Source organism: Lagopus muta, chromosome 2, assembly GCF_023343835.1.
Source record: "Lagopus muta isolate bLagMut1 chromosome 2, bLagMut1 primary, whole genome shotgun sequence".
Classification (NCBI taxonomy): domain Eukaryota; kingdom Metazoa; phylum Chordata; class Aves; order Galliformes; family Phasianidae; genus Lagopus; species Lagopus muta.
In genome coordinates, this window is record NC_064434.1 from 82517918 (window position 1) to 82538035 (window position 20118).

Sequence of the window (20118 nt, forward strand, 5' to 3'; positions counted from 1 at the left end):
TACATTCTGCATCAGCACATTTTTCTTCCATTTTAAATGCCACACCACAGATGCTGTTAGAATTAGAAAAATCATGTGAAGTACCCAGAAATCCCTTTCAGCTTTTTGCAACAAAACAGCTGAGGAGATCAGCTCTCCATAAGTCCTCCAGTCCTTTCAGCCCAACTCCAAATAAAAAAAAGCAAGGCAGTGCAAATCAAAGGGAAACAGGGAGGCTTCAAGCAGTTTTGCAGAGATTAAAAAGTGATTTTTCTTTTAAAAAAGTAAAATCTCAATTCAAAGAAAATGTCATGTGTGTCCCCGAGGGTTCCCCATCTGCTGCACTGAAGGAGCTGAAGATCACTGCCCGTACTAACCTCAGCAGCAGGGCTGATGGATGGAGCACCAACCATCTGGAGCACTCTCCTGGGATGACTTGTATCAGATAATTATAAGATGTAGCAGACTTCATCTTCAAAGCACTTTACAAATATTTATTAATTAGCCCATACCATTCCCTCATTAGGGATAGTGGTGCAGCCTCCATATACGCAGAGGAGAAGAAAAGATGTAGACTTGATGACTTTCTCAGGACATTCTGAGAAGTCAGCAACAACAGGTGTGCCTGGCATCTGGGTTTGCTCACATTTTCAAGTTTCCTACAACCCAGCATGCTCTAGACCCTATTCTATCATAAATGTAGCAGGCTGCAAGAACACATCCACAGGAACTCTCTTTTGATAGGATGAGAGGGAACAGCCTGAAGTTGTGCTCGGGAGGTTCAATATGAACTTATCCTCAGAAAGAGGGGTGAGGCACTGGCACAGGCTACCCAGGGATTTGGTGGGGTCACCATCTGCGGAGGTGTTCAAGAACTGTGTGAATTTGGTACTGAGGGACAAGGCCAGCTGGCACAGCAGGGATGGACGAGATGACCTTAAACATCCTTTACAACCTTAATGGCTCTATGGTTATGTGATAATTGAGAGTCTAACTCTGCACTGGAAATAGAGAAACAGCAACAAGCCCACATATGCAATAGCACATATAATTTTAGTTATCAGAGCAGAAATAAAGCTTGTTGCTTAACAGAAAGTAGAAAAATCTCAAGTCCTTAAAGCTTTTTAGCCAGAATAATGTTTCCACAGAAGTAGCTTTACAGGCTGGGGAATTGATGGGCAGCTGGAGGACTCGACCAGTGCATTGAGCAAGGGCTGCCTCAAGTGCCCTTGTCTGGCAGGATGAGTCTCCATCTTGTTTATATTCCACTTAACAGTAGCACAGTGGTGTCATTCACAGTGAACGTATCCCTAGGGGAGAGCAGAGCTTGCAGGGACCCAAAGAGGTGAATTTTAATGAAACGCTTGAAGAGAAAACCTGTTGGCCTCAAGTCTTCAGAGGCAATTTAATAGCTGGAGACCAGGGTCTCAGCTGAAGTAAAACAGATTGCATCAGCTCACACTGACTGACAGTTTTTATACACGTGTGTAAGACTCATACTTGCTTTAGAATGCAGCTGCTTTGACCAATTCACAATTTCATGCAGCAGCACATTTTAAGATGACAAACTAAGGATAACATTTTTGAGGAAAGTTATAGGAAATGAATGTAATTAATCACCTCACAGTTTAAAACTCAGAGTTATGTTTAATACTAAATGTAGTGAGAGTGAAAGCTGATAGCCAGTCACAGCTTCTTTTTCCTATCAGATCTGTCAGATGGCAGCATCAGCGTCACAGCATCCTCCAGTTCTTTCCTTTGATACCTCTGCCTCCCTGAGAAGGCCGTCATCCCTTGCAACCAGACCTCAAACTCACAGCCTTCTCAGAGGACTATTATCCATGGGCTCACCCGTACTTCCAGCAGGATCACCTCCAACAGCAGTGGTGCCTCAGAAAGAACAGTGAAGCAGTGGCACAGGCCACCTGGGGAGGTGGTGGGGTCACCACCCCTGGAGGTGTTCATGAACCGTGTGGATGTGGCACTGAAGAACATGGTTAGTTGGCATGGGAGGGATAGGCTGGAGTTAGACTAGATTATCTTAGAGGTCTTTTCCAACCCTAATATTCCGTAATCATGTAATTCATGGCAGGAGTGCATACAAGGGATGTGAGAGCCCAAACCAGTACAACCACAGATGCTGGGAGCTCTCCTGCTGCTCCACCATGCCCACAACTCTCTGGCCCCTGAAATTAACTCATAACATCCTCTACTACCAGGTTTGTCTTATGTATTTATACTATTCTGTGGGGAAAGTTTTAAATGAAGCATCACAAGTAACACAAAGGGTAGAAGAAACAGCAATCTCCTCATAGCATTTCTAAAGCATTCTACAGCTGCTATTACTTTCTCTCTTGACCATTTTATAACAGATTATGAGCAAATAAGATCATATCTCAAAAAAAAAAAAAAAGACAACTCAGTGACACAAAAGACAGCATTAGGTGATCAGCTACTACTGAAACACTGAATGAAAGTGACAGAAGTAGAATTCAAAAAAAAAAAAATCTATTAGCCAGATACCTTTCCAAAGTGTTTTGAACTTACATGCTACTAATCACCTGTGATAGCCAGGCCTTCAACAACATACAGAAGAAGGCCCATTCCCTGATCTATCCGTCACATTAAACAGTTTGACTCACATACAGACCTCTACAGTATATAAAAACAGGACATACCCTTGCCTCTAGGCTCCCATTTTGTTGCACTAGCACTAGGGAATAGTGAGATATTGCCTATTAAGAAGGAAAAGCAAAATTTCATCTTTGCTTAAACGCATTTATGTCCAAGTAAACCACAGAAACACACAACAGTCTAAGTTGGAAAGTATCAGTCCCTAGAAGCAGTCAAACCATTTCTGGAAAGTTCTTTGTGATATCAGGCAAAGTATCATTAGGAATATTAACAATCACATTTAAGAAAAAGTTGACTTACCCAACAAGTAAAGAAGGTCTCTGGCTATAAACCACACCTTATCAGTAAGAAGCCTTAAAACCCAAAAAGCGTTAGAGGCTGGCCTTTAAATGAGCCCAGGGAGTTCTGGTCATGTGAGAAGCACAGGTGAATTGCTTGCAGCTGTGCTCCCTGGGCCGGCCACTCCCCTTCACCAGGTGCTCAATCATCAGTTCAGGCTGTGAGGTAACGATTCCTCTACAGAAGAGACCCTCAAAGGTCATCTAGTCTAACTCTCCTTTTTCTAAGGCACCTGCAAACATCCCTCAAGAATCATCCCAAAATAAATGTCAAGCTCACTAAACTATTGCATTTGTAAACAAAATGACATAATTTACCAGCTAAGTAACAAAAAAGTGGCTCATGCATATATTCTCCAGGATTCTCCTTCTGACCTTAAGAAGGAAACCTCATACTCAGGTGCTTTCTCCAAATGTTAAGTGACACAGTCAGATAATAATATTCTACACAGAGATAACAAATCCACTACAGAGAATTCCCAAGTTACTCCATGAACCAGTTATACATGTAAAGGAATGAAAGGCAGATTCTAATGCAATAGAGAGCAGCAAACTGCAAAGAAATTGAGTAATCCATTCATAGTCCTTAGAAGATTGGAAAACAGAGACACTCCTGTCTGGGAATTCTGGAGGGTTTGATCAGCTGAAGTACCTCCTTTGAGACAATGTGAATATACCCCCCTTCCCTTGACATCATCACCACAGGGAATAGATCCACATTTGCATACTGATGTTAAAGCTTTGCAGCTTGTGGAGCTTTACATAAAAGCTCTAAAACATGAATTCATGTCAACTGACAGGACGTACAGTTTAGAGGTGTCTTTTATTTCAGCAAAATGTTTCACATTTCATTTTACATTTCCTGTTCAGTTCTGTTTTAACTTCAGCTGATCAAGTGAAATCTTTGTTTGAATTAACAAGAACACTAAAAGGAGCCTTTGTATTTTCCCCAACAGGTCTTCTTCTACAGAGAAAATTGGTATTCTCTTACCTGATGCAAAAATCCTTATCCCAGGCATGAACATGAGCTCTGTCAGAGCCCTCTAAACAACAGCAGCCTGAAGGAATACTGTATGGAAACTGTTGACTCATGGCCTGAACCACTGATAGAGCACCTGAGGCAAGGACTGAGTCAGCCCTGGGAGCACAGGTGAAGGCAATTCAGCTGCCTGACCAGAAGGGGTGGAGCCTGGCTGCACCTCTCGTAGACCCCATTTAATGGCTGACTGCCATTAGGGAAGGATCTCTAGTTATAAAGATTTTTTTTCCCTATGAAATTGAGTTGTTTTTTTTTCCTGTGAGCATTCTTTTCCTCTCTGTGCCTTTTGCCTTTCCACTGCATTAATCTTTCCAACTATAACAGATATCAAATAAATAAAAACATGTAAGGAGAGATTTCACTATTAGCTACAAAGTGACACATCTTATTTCTGGTCATAAAGACTTCCAGAAAGGCTTCTACTAAAGCAAAGACGTTTTTAAGGACCTTGTTTTGTGCCATTACAGAATTCATGCCTTCAGTAAAATTACTTCTGGATTACATCTGCATAAGTGATTGTGAAATCAAGAGTAGGATGTTTGAAGCAATGCTTATTGGGAAATCTTTAAAGTGTAAATCACTCACACCTGATTCTTTAGTACTGACACGACACTCAGATTTCCTGCAATTAGCTGCAAATGTTTGCACACAAAGCTGCCACCATAATGCAAGTCTTTATGAAATCATAACAGCGTTTAGCCTTGAAGTATGGCACTTCTGAAAATGTGTAGGTGCAATTATGAGGTGAACAAGCCAGCTTTCCTGGAATACCAGGTTTTATAACCACACTTTGTAATAGAATTTTTTACTCAGTTCAAGGGAAAAAGAAAAAGGCGAACAATCTGCAGTGAGGGCCAAGAGCAGGCTGCTCAGCTGATGTAAATCAAATTATCACTCCTGCATTTGCTGTGGAGATGAAGTAATTTGTAACTGAGGTTTCATTCTTTTCCTTTTTATCTATTTTTTTCCTCTCTTGTCCTGTAACTTTCTGCCCTTGTACTGTGCATACAAATTTCCTGAAGCTTCTGCGTTAAAAAGTCTAAGTGGATACCTTGCAGATAAGACTGAGATCTCCTGATCCTTTTTGCTTTACCTGATGTCCTTTTTCAGCCTGGATTGGAAGAGCACCGTGACCAAAGAACTGAATAAATCTTAAGGGTGCCAGTTGGAGGAACTCAACAGTCAGAAGTTAAAAATCCAGGAATCACAAAATCAGTTGTAAAAAAACAATGAGACTTCTGAATAAATGCTAGTCGCTTTATCTCCCTTCTTAAATGTGAGAATTAGAACATGGCTGAGTCAATCTTTCAAGCTTATTGCTATAACCTGGGAAATTCAGAGCTTGATTTTTATCTTATTTCACTTTTAAGGAAGGTAGAGAAGCTGTCACGTAATGTCTCCTGTAGCTGTGGCTTGGAGAGCTTCCCTGCAGATCTCAAGTTTCCTACTGAGCTCAGTGGTGATTTGAAGCCTAATTCATGGAGCTATCCAGCTCATGGAAAATTATCATTCATTAATTAAGCGGTGAGCAGTGAGTTTCAACGGTTTCATTACTATTAGTTCAAACTGGAAATTAGAAATAAAAACAAAGAAGTAAAATTACTGAACATCTAAAAGAGATGTTTTCATTAATCCCTTCAGATCAGTACCACAGAAGATTAATGAGTTCTGTTCAAGCTGAGATAGGCATCTCATACAAAACCTTCCAAAATGTATATTTCAGAGCTAGGCTGAGGAAAAATTGCTTATATAAAAGAAAAAATAAAATTGAAAATGAGACCAAAAATGCTTCAAATTTGCAGTGGTTGTGTATATTTTCATATGCATATCCTGTGATTATCATTAATGACATAAAGATTCTTCTCATCAGGATTCATCATCACTGTAGGTTTTGTATGTGTGGAGAAAAAACTGGAGAGCTAACCCAAAAATTCTCCCACAGCCTCCTCCCTTTGCTCTGATTTCTTGACCTCTGACTGCTTTAGCATACTTTGTTTCCAAAGGTGCCATTTATCTGCAGGTAAGGTTTACCTACGGATCTATTTCAGGTAGTAGAATTAGCAAGAGGAAGAAGTGAACTGAAATATGAGCACACAAATAGAGACATTTCTTTCTTTCCCTCAAACACATCCAGAACAGCTCACTGTTTTCTCAAACTGTTGTCCTGTTGCCTGAAGTTCACTGGCTTTGTCAAACAGTATACAGCAGATCCCTTCCACAAAACCTATGCGTTCAAGACTCAAATCTAATGCAGCGAAAAACAGCTGAAAACTCATTCATGCTCAAGCTTTCAAAGTTGGTGGTGTGAACTCAATGCAGAATGATGGTAACACTGGGACAATCTCAGTGAGACACATAGAAAACCACGAGTTCCCTAAGACAGCTTCCCTGTCCTTGATATCAGGGTAAACTTGGGAGCCAGCTGTGAGACTTGAAATTCAGAACCCTTGGTTCTGTGGCATCCTATTAATTTCCAGTAGCATAATGGTCCCTTTCATCTTTATGGCTGTCCATGTTACTTGTAGAGCAGCCAGAAGAGATGTTTCCTTGTGACAGAGCCACTGTGTAAAATGACAAATGGTTTCTAGGGGCTGTGGCAGCTCCCTTGGAAAAAGCTTGCCTTGCAGTTTTACTTTCCACAATAAGCATGTCTCTAAGAAGCAGAGGGCAAGTAATGAGATTCACAAACTAGACAATAATTGAAATCTTAAACAGCTGAAACAGAGTGAGGATGAAACCTGGTCCGTTGAAACAGAATCAGATGTTCACAGTAAGACTCTCCAAGTTACACTGCATGACCTCAGGCAAAAAAAGCACCCGAGAACTCATTGTACAATAGGAAGATGGTTTATTAAACACCATGCAGCAAATCCCTTGGCATCAAATAATGCTGTCTTCATCTTCTTAGACAACACAGTATTCCATAATGGACTCAAGTCACAAATAGATAAACATTTCCCATTTCATGCTGTGCTCACATTTCTGCTCAAGCATCCTGCCATGTCCTGTCTCAGCCACTTTCTCACAATATTTCTCTTGCCTGTGATTCCAGTGTGATCTCAGTGACTTGACTGTGCACACTTCTCACAACTGTCTCCTGTCCTGGTTCCCTCACCTCCGCATGCATATCCTCCAAGCAGCAGCCATCTTCTTGGTTTAAACATGCCCCCTCAGTGATACACCCTGGAAGATAGCCAGCATTCCTACAGGAGTTAGCAGGATTTTCCAAAGAAAGCAAAGTGATCATGAAGTCCCACAGCTTGCATCCTTGTCATCCTTCATTTTTTTGTGCTTTCTTACATCTCCATATCTGGACTTTTAGTTACAGCTCCCACTAATTCTATATGGAACCAACAGTAGCCTCTAATCTATGAAAATAAGAATAAATAATAAAATGAAACTCGCAAGGCAGACTGCAGGTGAAAGGGAGAAAAGTGATTCCAGAATCATCATCATCTGTAAGGCTTTTACTTTTCCTTTGAAAATATTTCATATCCATGAAAACTGTTTAGCACATTAATCATAACATAGGCTTAACAAGGTCTGGCAGCTGCTGCTTAACTAGTTGAACAGATTAGATTATTTGAAACTCACTCACAAAACCTAATTACTAAATATCCCTGAATTTCATCAAAATGCAGGGCTCTCTCCCCATTCCCTAGCAAGGACTGAAAAGCAGAATTGAGATCCTGTGGTTTCAGACTCCCTAAGCAATGTAACTGGTGCTTCAGTGGATTCACTGACTCACTGTCAAGTATTACGAAAAACACATTAAAAAAAAAATTCAAATCAATTCCAAATCTAATACATCATATTCAGTTTTCCTTAGGGGTCACAGTACATGTTCGTATGTATACTTGCTTAGCTAGTTCACAAATGTATCAATCTGCATTGAGACTGGAGGGCTGTTTATTGAGGCTTTTCTCCATATAAATCCAGTGTTCCAGCCTGCAATAGTTTGTATTTAAATCAAACTTCCAGTACTGTATGTTTTTGGCAAGTAATCAGCAAGTCCCATATGGAAAATAAAGTTCAAATCACAGATCCCTTGAATGTTGAATGTCTCACAGGAACATGAAGTAGTCTTTCATGTACAAGGCTGTTTTCTGGCAACCTGGCACATTGCCTGAGGGTCTAGTTGACAGAAGCACATTGTCTAGGTCATTAACAAAGATGCTGAAGAACACCGGTCCCTAGAATGACCCCTGGGGGATGCCCCTTATGACTGACATCCGCCTGGGCGTAGATCGCAACCCTACAGCAGTAACCATACAAAGAATTCTTCATCCACTTAATAAGCCAGGCTTCATATCCAATTTAGAGATAAGGATGTGGTGCGGGACCACAGCAAAGGCCTTGCACAACTCCAGGTAGATGACAGCAGTTGCCTTCCCTTTATTCATCAGTGTTGTTCTTTCATTACGGAAGGCCAGCAGATTCATCAGGCATGACGTGACCTTGGTGAAGCTGTGATGACTGTCTCAGATCACCTCTTCATCATGCATGTGCCTTAACATATCTTCTATACTCAAGTATGGCAACTATGATCATACATCAAATAAAACGGACAAAAGAGTTGCAGTTAAGTGATTATGTGTAGTCACTATAATCTCCACTTGCCCTTGAATATGGGTTGTGAGTTTTTGCCACTGCAGTTCAGGCATCTGCTTGTTGACCAGGTTACTGAATTGCTTGGCCCATCTCCCGGCGAAGCAGTGTAGTCTCATGGGGTTGGAAGCCACAGGCACAACTTGAAGCCCATGCAGAACCACCAAAACAACCCTTTCCAAAGCCAGCACTCAGCTTCCTTGCCTTTTGGTCCCTACCCAGACTATGATTGTTCCAGCCACCAAATGTAGTAAAGTCCTTTCCATCACAGCACAAGACTTATGCTGGTTCACTGCAATGGCTACGTAATGCAAACAATTTCCTCTTCTCCAGTTCACTGACTCCCATTGCAAGCAGGGAGAAAGTGAGGCTGTCTAAATGTCAAAGTGAATTTACATGGCTATAACACGTAGCTGAGAGCCATGATGCCTCTCAGGGCTGTTTCTGTAATTAGTTGGTGAAGAGATCAGAAGAAATGACTTGAAAGAGAGCAGAGCAGTAAGGGCAGGTGAGGGAGTATGTCAGTGAAGCAGGGAAGGTGATGCAGGGAGAAATGCAAATAAGATTTTTTTGGATGCCATGCTTCAGTTAGATGCTAAGTACACAACTGCAACTCATTGGGCATTTTATTAGGTAAGAAAATCCTACTTGACATTAAAGGAACCTCAGATTTAGGTATAACAGGACAAGTGTGTTTTCTCAAACAGCACATAAAAGGAGCTTGCACTGCACAGAGTATAGCACTGATTCACAGTTACCCAGCTTGTATTCACAGATGGCCACTTTCCAAAGTGGTAGCAACTGTGGGGACTAATGCCAGCCTTGCACTTCATGTAGTTATTTAAATCAGGCAACAAGCCACCAGCTCAGTGCAGCAGTACTCCTCTTATGCTTAGCTCTGATGGAAGTCACAACATTCAGCACAAAATAACACTCCAGGCTGCTTGACTCTGGGCAGAAAAATTAAGTCATTCAACAAAGCCTAGCTATCGAGGGAAAATGGGAAACTGCTTGTGTTTCCCAGCTCCCCATTGCACGGGTGATCTTCTTGTCATCTCTCAGGGGACACAGAGCAGGTTGCCTCCCCAGGGAGCAGCATGGTCTCCACAGCCCAGTCAGCCCTGGCTATGGCACGGTCCACTTGAAGACCAACATTTTGTTGACACTGCAGGCATAACTAATTGTTCTCCAGAAAAATAATTGCTGCCAGTGGTCTTACAAATGCCAAAGGGTGGAAACCTGCCCTTGCTTAAGTTGCTCTGGGGAAGTTCAGGTTGGATATTAGGAACATTTTCTCTGAGAAAGTGATGAGGCAGAGGCACAGGCTGCCCAGGGAAGTGGCAGTCACTGTTCCTGGAAGTGTCTAAGAACAGTGTGGACGTGGCACTGAGGAAGACAGTTTAGTGGTATGGTGGTGATGCATCAATAGTTGGATGAGATGATCTCTTCCAACCTTAATATTCTATGACTCTGAAAAAAACTGTCCCTGGGTTCAGCAGATGGGACTGAGCTGCACAATCTATGATGATCAAAACCATAACAGCAACAAACAGCCCTGGGAAGAAGGAGAAACAGGAAGCAATGCAGAGGAAGAAGGAATAGGTGTACCTACCAAGTCATCTCACCAGGAAAATGACAGGTGAGAAGTGCCTCTCGCTGAAATGAAACACAAAATGTTCCCACCAAAGCCCAGCCCACAGATAATGAAAGCACCTCGTGCTGACAGCAGCTGCTGCAGAGGGAAATGTCGATGAGACTATCACAGCCAGTGATTCCGCTTAGCTGATGGCAACTCTGACCTTTGCTGTGCCCGGAGGCAATTTGTTTTCCTGGCTGCTGGAAAGCTGGAATGTACCAAGAGACATTACAAAGCTGGTGCATGCCCTGACCTTGTCTCCTCATCATTTGCTATGCCACAGCTCTCTGCTGAATGCAGTGACTGCCAGCAGCTGTGGCACAGCTTCCTGCTGGCTCCATATGGTGGCTCACAGTGTGCTGTTTGACGGGGCTTCTTCTGCTGGATTGCCTCACTGCTGAGCAAAAAGCAGGGGGACTGCAAGTAGCAAGGTTCACAGATCTCCACACTTGGATTACTGTACAGCTGACGCAACTTTTCTTTAAACTCTGGGTACATCTGCAGTTACCAACAGTGAAACATCAGCTCTAAATGGCAGCGAGACAAATGTCTCCTCCTCTTGTTCACAGCAGGTTTGAAGCACTGCTCACCTGCAGCCACCCAGGAAGGGCATTATACGGGTATAGCCACTAGAAATATCCTGCACAGTAGAAAATATTCTCCTCTTGGGAGACATGATGAAAAGGTACCAAGGGAGGGGTCCCCATCATCCCACATTGTTCATTCAGAGTGCCATGGTGGGTATGACCACCCATCCATCACCTGGGAAGCTGACCTTTCCAGAGGCACAAATGAGCAGCAATAGCTCTCATTTCAAGAGGCTACATCATTTGTAGTAGCTTAGGAGCTGGGCCTCTTATATTCAGCTTCAGCTTGTAAAATACGGATGTGAAACAAAGAACTGCTGATGTGGTGAGTCTGCCTGGGCAGGCAGCAGCACAAAGAGTCCTAACAGAATTGGAGAAATGTCTGGCTACATTTACCTATCCTACAAGAAGTTTGAGTTCCACAAGCCTCTTTTAACAGTTGTTTTTTTTCCTGATAAGCTAGTTTTGTTGGTAGATATCGGACAGGCTGCTCAACTGCTAGACATATGCTGATCAGACTTCCCATGCTTGGGAGGTCTGATTTCATCCTATTTACAATGGGGAAATACACTTTTGCTGCAATTTATTTTCAGAGTTTTCGTTTATGGGAGCAGGACCATGGGAGAATACGCCTGCCTGTGTGGGCTTTGCAGCAGTCATCTAGTGCCATGCTGAGCATATTTACCTGACATCCATTTGGCCTATAGCAGTGGCAGCACCCAGCTGCATCCAGATGGAGCATATTTTACAGACACTGCAGATGAATGCCTGGCAAGGTGCTGGAGTGTGCAGCAATCCTCTGGATCTATGGCAGGAAAGCTGCTCGGCTCCATCAGCTCTCTTTTCAAGTAGCTATGTTAGAAGCCGCTTTTAGGTTTCGGTTCTGATTTCTCACTGTCTATAAATGACAGAGCTTTAATCATCACCATTCCTTATTGCTCATGTGCCACTTTAGTCTGCCTAGCTCTTTCAAAGGTGTCCTAATTTCAAAGCCAGCACTCTGCACGTGAACTCAATCAGCTGTAGAGTACTGCACAGACTGCAGCAAGCTCTGATTCTCTCCCTGTGGTCAGATCCAGGATGGGGGGTGTGAACAACAGCAGCATGCATGGTGCCTGCAGAGGGCATTTCAGGGTTTTTTCCTGGCTACTTCCCTTGCTACTCTTTCCTAAGGGAACGAGCCTGTTCTTGGGTCTGTTTGCCCCCCTCCCCGTTGCAGTGAGCTCCTTCCTGCTGAGCACATCCCACAGCCCTTCTGTGGGACAGCAGAGACCCTGAGATCGTCTCCATTGTGCTTCTCAGCCCTGTCATCACACTCCTGCATCCCTGCAGCAACAAGGGATCAGCACCACCTCTTTCCCTGCAACTCTTTAAGAGGAAACTGCAATTTCTCTCCAGAGCTGAAGCCAGGAGCTGGGAGCTCCCTGGGATGACAGTCTTTTCCCATTAAGCCACCTCTCTCGTGGCACAGTAGATCCAGATAGATCAAATGCTGTCTCTACTTGCAGAGGGCACCGGTGCACCTTTTATATCTGCTGTAAAAGCCAATTCTCTGCAGCCTTTTTCTGCTTAGGCATTGACTGGGGAAGAACGTGTTTGCTTTAAACAGGTATGTAGACAACAGGGATGCATCATTGTCCTATTTAAATTTTTAAAGAAAAAAGTAGGATAGGGTTTTTTATTTCATGAGGGCTGTCATATTTTTCTGGACCTCTGGAAAATGTAAAGTTCCAGTCAAGGCAAATCTTGGTAAGGTGAGTAAGAAAATCAGTCTAAGAACCCTGCTGACAATGGGAATCCCTGCAGAACCCTGCAGAGCTCATGCACAGGAGCCCTCTGGGATGCAGGCATGGGAAAGAGGCTGCCCTTTAATTGCACCTGTAGTAGTGCCTGTTGGAATGGGGATGGGGAGCAATAGATGAGGAAAGATTTATGAAGTGAAAAAGTAATGTCTGAAACATGATGCTCCACAACAGAACTGAAAGAACTTTAGGGCTAACCTGGAAGTGCTGTCTGTACTGTCTGTACAACCAGTAAGCATAAAATTCAAGCCTAGATAAGAGAATTCCTGCACTGTTCCAGTAAGACACATTTGTTTTCTTTCCATTATGGCAACATCTTTGCATTCAAGGCCATCTGGTTACTAAACCCTGCCATGGCAATGCTTCCCTGTGCCACCCTTTCATAGGATCCTGATGGTCTTTCTGGAGACATGACTAAGATGAAGCACACCTTCCAATATCAAGGCGATAAAAAATACCCAGTAGAAGGGGATCTGTACATTTCTGTGCAGAAATGGAGCCATGCATAACTAGGAAAAGTTTCTTCTCAGAAAGAGCAATGATGTGTTGGAACAGGCTGCCCAGGGAGGTGGTAAGGTTACCATCCTTGGAGGTGTTCAAGAACCATGTGGATGTGGCACTGAGAGACATGGTCAATGGGCATGGTGGAAGCGGGCTGGTGGTTGGACCAGATGACCTTAGAAGTCTTTTCCAACCTCAATCATTCTGTGATTCTATGATCTGTACAGAAAGGCTGAGGCACTGCAGAGCGGAAAGGGCTTCTCTCACAGTGAGCAAGGTAGGAGTACATGTCCTCAGACCCCAAAGAAGGAGGATGTGCAGTCTCTAGCTACCTCACCGCAACAAAGTGCCTCAAACTCCCACTGAATCTCATGTAAGCCACAATATTATCTTGTTTTTCACTGGTAGAGGGATATATACCAGCTAGAGGTCTCTTTAAGACAGAGAAATAAAACTAAATATCACCAAAAACAATAACGGCTTTCTTCAGCTCAGTTTGCTCTGTCCTAATTTCAGTGCAACCTCATGACGAGAAGAAAAACCTCCTCATCTGACAGCCTAAGGGCCAGCGCTTCTGCACAAGTACCTTATTCTTCCCCAGGAACAAGATTGTCATGCAATCACAACTGCCTCCTGGAAGCTCCCAGAGCTGCGAGGGCATAAGTATTCAGCAAATAAGCACACATCTATACATAACAAATCTGCATTTATTCAAGATGAAGCTGGGCTGCTGGCTATCCACATAATACAGCATTCATGCCTACGCAAACCGCTGTCATATTGCTGGCGTTTTTATGCAATCTCAGAGCTGTGTACAACTAAATCTGTATAAAATCAGATAATCCACTCTGAAGGAAGAGCATGGAAATTAATGCAGCTTGGTGGGGGAAGGTAAAAGAAAGCTTTAGAAAACATAAACATGAAATAAATGTAAACATACTTAAATGACTGTTGTGTTCTTGTGGAACTGTAGCAGGAGAAAAAGGAAGAAGTAACATCCTTCTTTGGTAACCTATGCTGCTGGTCTACTAGCTCCTACTTCTCCTCTTGCTCAGTTGAATGCTGGCTGCATCATTTCCCATTATATCTACACTTAACTGGGAGTTCTCTATGTTCTAATTTCTTTGCTGTTTTGCCCAGTGTGCTCTTTTGGGACACCTCTGATGACTGCCAATAGCTGGCACCATGGTAAGTAGCAAGGAGGGCGAAAAGATAAAGGGTAAAAATAGAGTAACCCTTTCCCAGTTACTCTCTCCTCCCTCCAGCAATCTGATATTTAAATATTTCTCTTGACAATCATGTTTATAAACATCCTGGGACAGAAATTCTTCAATAACTTTTTCTAACATTTGGTTGGTTTCGTGATGCTTAGGGGCAGCACAGCAAGAAAGCAGCAGAGCCAGCACCACTACCTGGGATGTGATTTGCATGGGACACAATGCACCTGCATCAGTCACTCTGGGGGTGAGCAGATACCTGGCAACTTCTAAGTGAGGAGGAAACTGGAATTCAGATGGAGTACCCAGACCGCAGGTGCACTCAATTAATTTCATTAGACAAGAGATCTCCCCCAGGCTAAAAGGCTTCAAAGTAACAGAGGAAATAAATTACCCTTCCAATTCAGACTCATGGCCAACCTTTGCTTGGAAGCCTGCTTGGATTATTATTAATTTTTCCTGCTCGGTAACAGTGGAAGATGTCTGTAAATAGATTCATGAAGAGGGAACATTTCCAGAATATAAATTCCAAGCTTTCCCTTGATTGCTTTCAAACTTACTTCCTCCTGTAGCATCCTCAGTTCCCCCTTCCCCGCCCAAGCACATGAGATTTTTCTTGATGTTTCTGAGGACTTGTTTAAAAAGGCTGCCAGACATAATATTGCCTCATCATTTCCTCCACTAGATGGATTACTTTTTGGGGGTCGGAGTACAGTGATTTTCCCTGACCTTACAAAGGACAGAGATAAATAGCTCTAAAGGGGAAAAGTTAGCGTTCTGCCATGAGGTGACATCAAACCACTTGGTAAAGCACAAATTGATTTGAAGTTAGGGTGACAGCATAGATGTGGAATGACAGTCAATATATGTCGGAAGGCATTGTCTCATTTTTCAAGGCTCAGAAAAATTCACCTGAACTGATGCACAAGCTATTTCTAAACATATTACTTCTGCAGATGGACTAGTGGATCAAAACAGTGGGAAGGAAAAAATGAAAGAGGGAGATATTTTTCAGAAGCTTCATAAACTTCTTCCCCTGTATTTCATTTTCAGATGAATCTTGTAGGAAAAAAAAGAGGGTGAAATTGTCATCTTGCATTGGCTCCTGGCATTCAGAGCAAAGACCAAGCCAGGGCTGGGAGGACTAACATTTCCTACCTACTGCCTGCACTGCACTAGGTAGGAGGAGATGGATCTAGGAAAGAGGGATATACAAGAGTAAGCAAGGGCTGTGATTACACCAGCAAGTGCTGGAGCCCTGGCAGCAGCTCTGGATGGTGGCTGTGTCTCACCACCCCTGCATCAGTAAAAGAGAGTGAAGCAGAGAGGGATAAATCTAAATGAAATGGACTGTCCAGATGTTAGAGGAGGGAGAAGGGCATACAGACATCTTTTGTCTGCCTCAACCAGTGTTTATAAACACCATCCAGGTATAAGACTCGGACGCTTGCTGCCAGCTTTCTTTTTGCCACAAGCGAGTAAGCCACAGTAGCCATCCTCCCTTCTCCTCAGCACTGCTGACATCTCACCTGCTTGGCAGCAGTTGCCTCATTCCCACTGGGTTGCAGGAGACCAACACAGCATCCTGGGGGGAAGTTGGCAATGGGAGGCTGTTGGTTATGTCAGAGAGTCACAGAATGGCTTGGTTTGGAAGGGACCTTAAAGGCCACTCAGCTCCAACCTCCTGTCCTGGGCAGGGCTGCCCGCTATCAGCTATCAGACCCCCAACCAACCTGGCTTCAAGAGCTCCAAGGATGGGGCATCTGCAGTTTCTCTAGCAGCTTGTGCCCATGCTTCACTGCCATATGAGTAAACATTTTTTTCCTAACATCTAACCTAAATTTCCCCTCTTTTAGTTAAAAGCCATTTCACCTTGTCCTATCACTATCAGACCATGTTAAAAAAATATATATAAAATCTGTCTTCCTCCTTGTTTATAAGCTCCCTTCAAGTACTGAAAGGCCCTAATGAGGTCTCCATGAAGCCTTCTGTTCTCTAGGCTGAACAAGCCCACCTCCCTCAGCTTTTCTTCATAGGAAAAGCATTCCAGCCCTCTGATCAATTTCATGGCACTCCTTTGGACCTGCAACACTATCTCACCCTTCTTGTGCAGGGTTCTCCACCTTTCCTATGGGAACAAAGTGAGAAAAAACCCAAGTATTCTGGCTTGCAATCCCTCTCATCCCCCTTCCTCTTGGGGCTGCATGAGTGTAAGCTCCACAGACACTGAAATGGAAGTTAATTTTGCACCAGGCACATGCACATCATATCTACATCCTTTACAGTATTACAAAATCATAGGATGGCTCATGTTGGAAGGCACCTTAAAGATCGTTAGTTCCAAAACCCTGCTGTGGGAAGGGTTGCTGCAGTATGAAAGCACAGGAAAAATTAAATATTTTTATTTTTATTTTTTTTTAATCCTATTATCTTGGCTTCTGCTGAGGAGGTGGGAAAACAAAGCAGTTCCACTACCTGTAACTTGGCTGGCCCTGTACCACTGCTTTAGGTTTTGCCCTTGAGACCTACCACATAGACACATTCCAAAACCTGAATGGTTCAGATGAAGAATAGAGCATAAAGATGAGGAGAAAAAAGGAGAATAGCAGGAGAATGGCTGACCAATAGGAAACAGTGGGAATCAGATTCCTGAATTGCAGGCAGATTGTGCAGCAGAGGATGCCACAGCACTGGGGATCAGCATCTTTCCCAGCAGCAATCTTTCCTTCACTTCTGCTCCCAGATCTGACAAAGCCAGGCACTGCCCTGCCATCCTGGCATCCCTGCAGTAGGAAAGGAGACATGGCAGCAGTGGCTGCTGCATTCTGCCAAAAGATTTGTTGTCTCCAGCCCTGCCTCTCCAAGGCATCCGCATACAGCTGCACACATATGTATGCACACACGCGCACAAACAAGGACAAGCTGCCATACATTACTAGCACTATTAGTAATATGTAATGGAATTGTCAAAGCCACCCAATGCTGGCATAATAGGTAATTCTTCATCATTAACAGAAGCTGCCAACAGAACAGCTTCCAGCATCCAAATGTTTAATTTTCAGACTGAGAAAACACAAAGCTCAGCAGGAGCTCAGCAGGGAGGGGATCCCACGGCCAGTAGCTCTTGCAGACAAGGAAGTATCATTGGTGGAGAAAATGGCAGGCTGGCATCACCCCCATCAGAGCTGATCACCAGACCCCAAAAAGAGACTATACGAACTGAGGAAAACGTTGCACCTACAATAAACATGAATAATTACAAAAAGTTTAATCACTTCATACATGTCCTTTAGCCCCAGTCAGGACAGTAACATGTGCTGTGATTTAACCCAGCAGCAGCTGTGCACTCACTCATCCTCTTTCAAGTGGAATGGGGGGAGATAAATGTGAAAAACAGTAGAATTCAGGAGATAAAACAAAGAGCCATTTACTAAGACAGAAAAGGAAAAGAGAAACAATAGTAAAGATAATATATATTATATATATATACACATATATACTCATATTTACAAAAAAGAAGTGATGCACAATGCAATTGCTCACTACTCACCAACTGATGCCCAGCAGCATCTGCCCCAGGCCAGTTCCCCACAGTGCTACAGTTTTTTGCACGATGCCATATAGCATGGATCATCCCTTTGGCCATTTCAGGTCAGCTGTCCTGATTCTGCTCCTCCCTGATCCTTGGGTGCCCACAACCCCCTCACTGACAGGACAGTATGAGAAGCTGAAGAACTGATACTTGTCTTCAGACAACACTGCTCAGCAATAACTAAAACATTAGTGTGTTATCAACACTGTTTTATCCCTAAAGCCAAAACATAGCATCATACCATACACCATGAAGGAAATCAACTCTGCCCCAGCTGAAAACAGGACAACATGGCAGTTCTGGGACACCAACATTGCTAGCTTGGCTGCCTCAAGCTCACTACACATTTCCAGGCTGGAAAGCAAGCAGGGGTATCCTATTCTCTATGTAGTTGGTGTTAATATTTCAATTGCAAATTGCTCATCTCACCAGGTGGTATCTCAGCCAATATGCTGGTGATCCAATCAGAATTCTCAGCAACAGAAAGCACAGGCTGATTCTGTCCGAGTTAAAAACAACCAAACCAACCAAACTCACCAAACAGAAAACACAGATGTCTGGACCCAAATTATGCCTGTGCTGGAACAGGTCCAGAGAAGCCACAGATGCCCCATTCTTGGATGTGTACAAGGCCAGGCTAAATGGGCTTTAGACTACCTAATGGGTCTAGTGGGTATGAATGCCTGTTTCTTCTTTGCTTAGTTCCTCCCTTTCACTCCCAGATTAAAAGAACTGTTCATAGTCATACAAGCAGGATTAAATTGATCCAAGAATGAAAAAGGCAAACATATTTACTTGGCTTTCTGAAATGCAGCTGATGGCATCACAGTACCTGCAAGATGAGTTCTCAGAACCTCTGGAACAGCTGGGGAGAGGAGGCAAACAAAAGGCAGAGGAGAAAGCTGTACTTAGTAGAGGGCAGTCACTAAATTATAGAGCTGGCTAAATACTTTCTATCAAAGCAATTTTACAGAAAAACAGATATTTGTCCAGAGGAATGTCATTTTCTTTAAGTTTCAGGTGAGCTATTTAAACAAAAAAGTGGACAATTTCCAGATAAGAAGAAGGAAAAATAAAAAAAAAGATAAAATGGTGGTTTTGTAAACCAAAGCATTTTCACTTTATTGGAAAACAATAAATTTCATGGCAGACAGTAAAATGTTGGCTTTTTTAAAAAATTGTGTGAAGAACTGTTGACAGTTTTGACTCATTTTTTGCCCTTTATCTATCTGTAGGACAGGGTCCTGCTCCTGGGCCCATTCAAGAGGTTGCAGACAGGCTACAACCATTGGATAAGCAACAGAAGCACATTCCACAGCTTCATCTCCCCACCACTGGGGAATATGAGCAATAGGAAGTACAGTATCTCCTAGTAGGCAGTGACTACACAAATCACTGACAATGACAACAGCAGGGATGTTGGGATGAGAAGGTATAAACTGGCCAGAAAAATCATGGCAGAGTGAAAACAGAGGAGTGCACATACCCTGATTTGGAAGGGCCAAAAAATAATTTAAAAATAAAAACAAAAATTAAAAAAAAAATAATCAATGACTTTCTTCAAAATGAAGGCTTGATTGCAGCAGTCACTTGATAAAAATCCCAGCTGGGAAGTCATTTGGGTGCAAACAGTTCAAACTCTGGAATCCTCTTTGGAAGAGAGGCTGAATTAGCAGAAACTCAAAGGAAATGCAGGATCTCTCTCTCAGCCTCAAACTCAGCAACGTGGCAGATGAGGCTTCTTGAGAAATGAATTTCAGCAAAGAGGAAGAAAATTGGAGTTACTGAGAAGGACCATGTTAAAGCACAATGGCAACCTGTCCTATTACGCTAGAAAGACAGGAAGCCGAATAAGAGACCATTATACTTGCATCTCTTTAGGGAAAATCAAACAGAATTTACAGCAAAAGCCAAAAGTAGACCACATAGATAAAGACCAACATAAAAGAATAATAGAAGCATAAAAATCAGAAAGCTAAAGCAAGGAATTAATTAAAATTAGTAAAGAACATAAGGCCATAAGAAAAAGCGCTAGGATATCAGTAGAAGCAGAAAAAGAGAACATAGAGTCTATTATTTAATGAGAAAAGAAAGAGGAAACGATGGCTGATCTAGAGAAGAATAAAGTAGCCTCATCCATCTCTGCTTCAGGCTTCATAACATACTTCAAAAATTAATTTTAACA

The 20118-nt window shown here is 42.8% G+C and overlaps 1 long non-coding RNA gene across 1 annotated transcript in view; it reads right to left on the bottom strand.

Annotated features, from left to right (window-relative positions):
* The window catches only part of LOC125689168 (uncharacterized), a 29867-nt gene extending 25841 nt beyond the window's left edge, over positions 1-4026 (bottom strand). The window contains exon 1 of the long non-coding RNA XR_007375098.1: positions 3943-4026. This is a non-coding gene — a long non-coding RNA (uncharacterized LOC125689168). The remainder of the gene's footprint in view (positions 1-3942) is intronic.
* Between the last annotated feature and the right edge of the window lie 16092 nt (positions 4027-20118).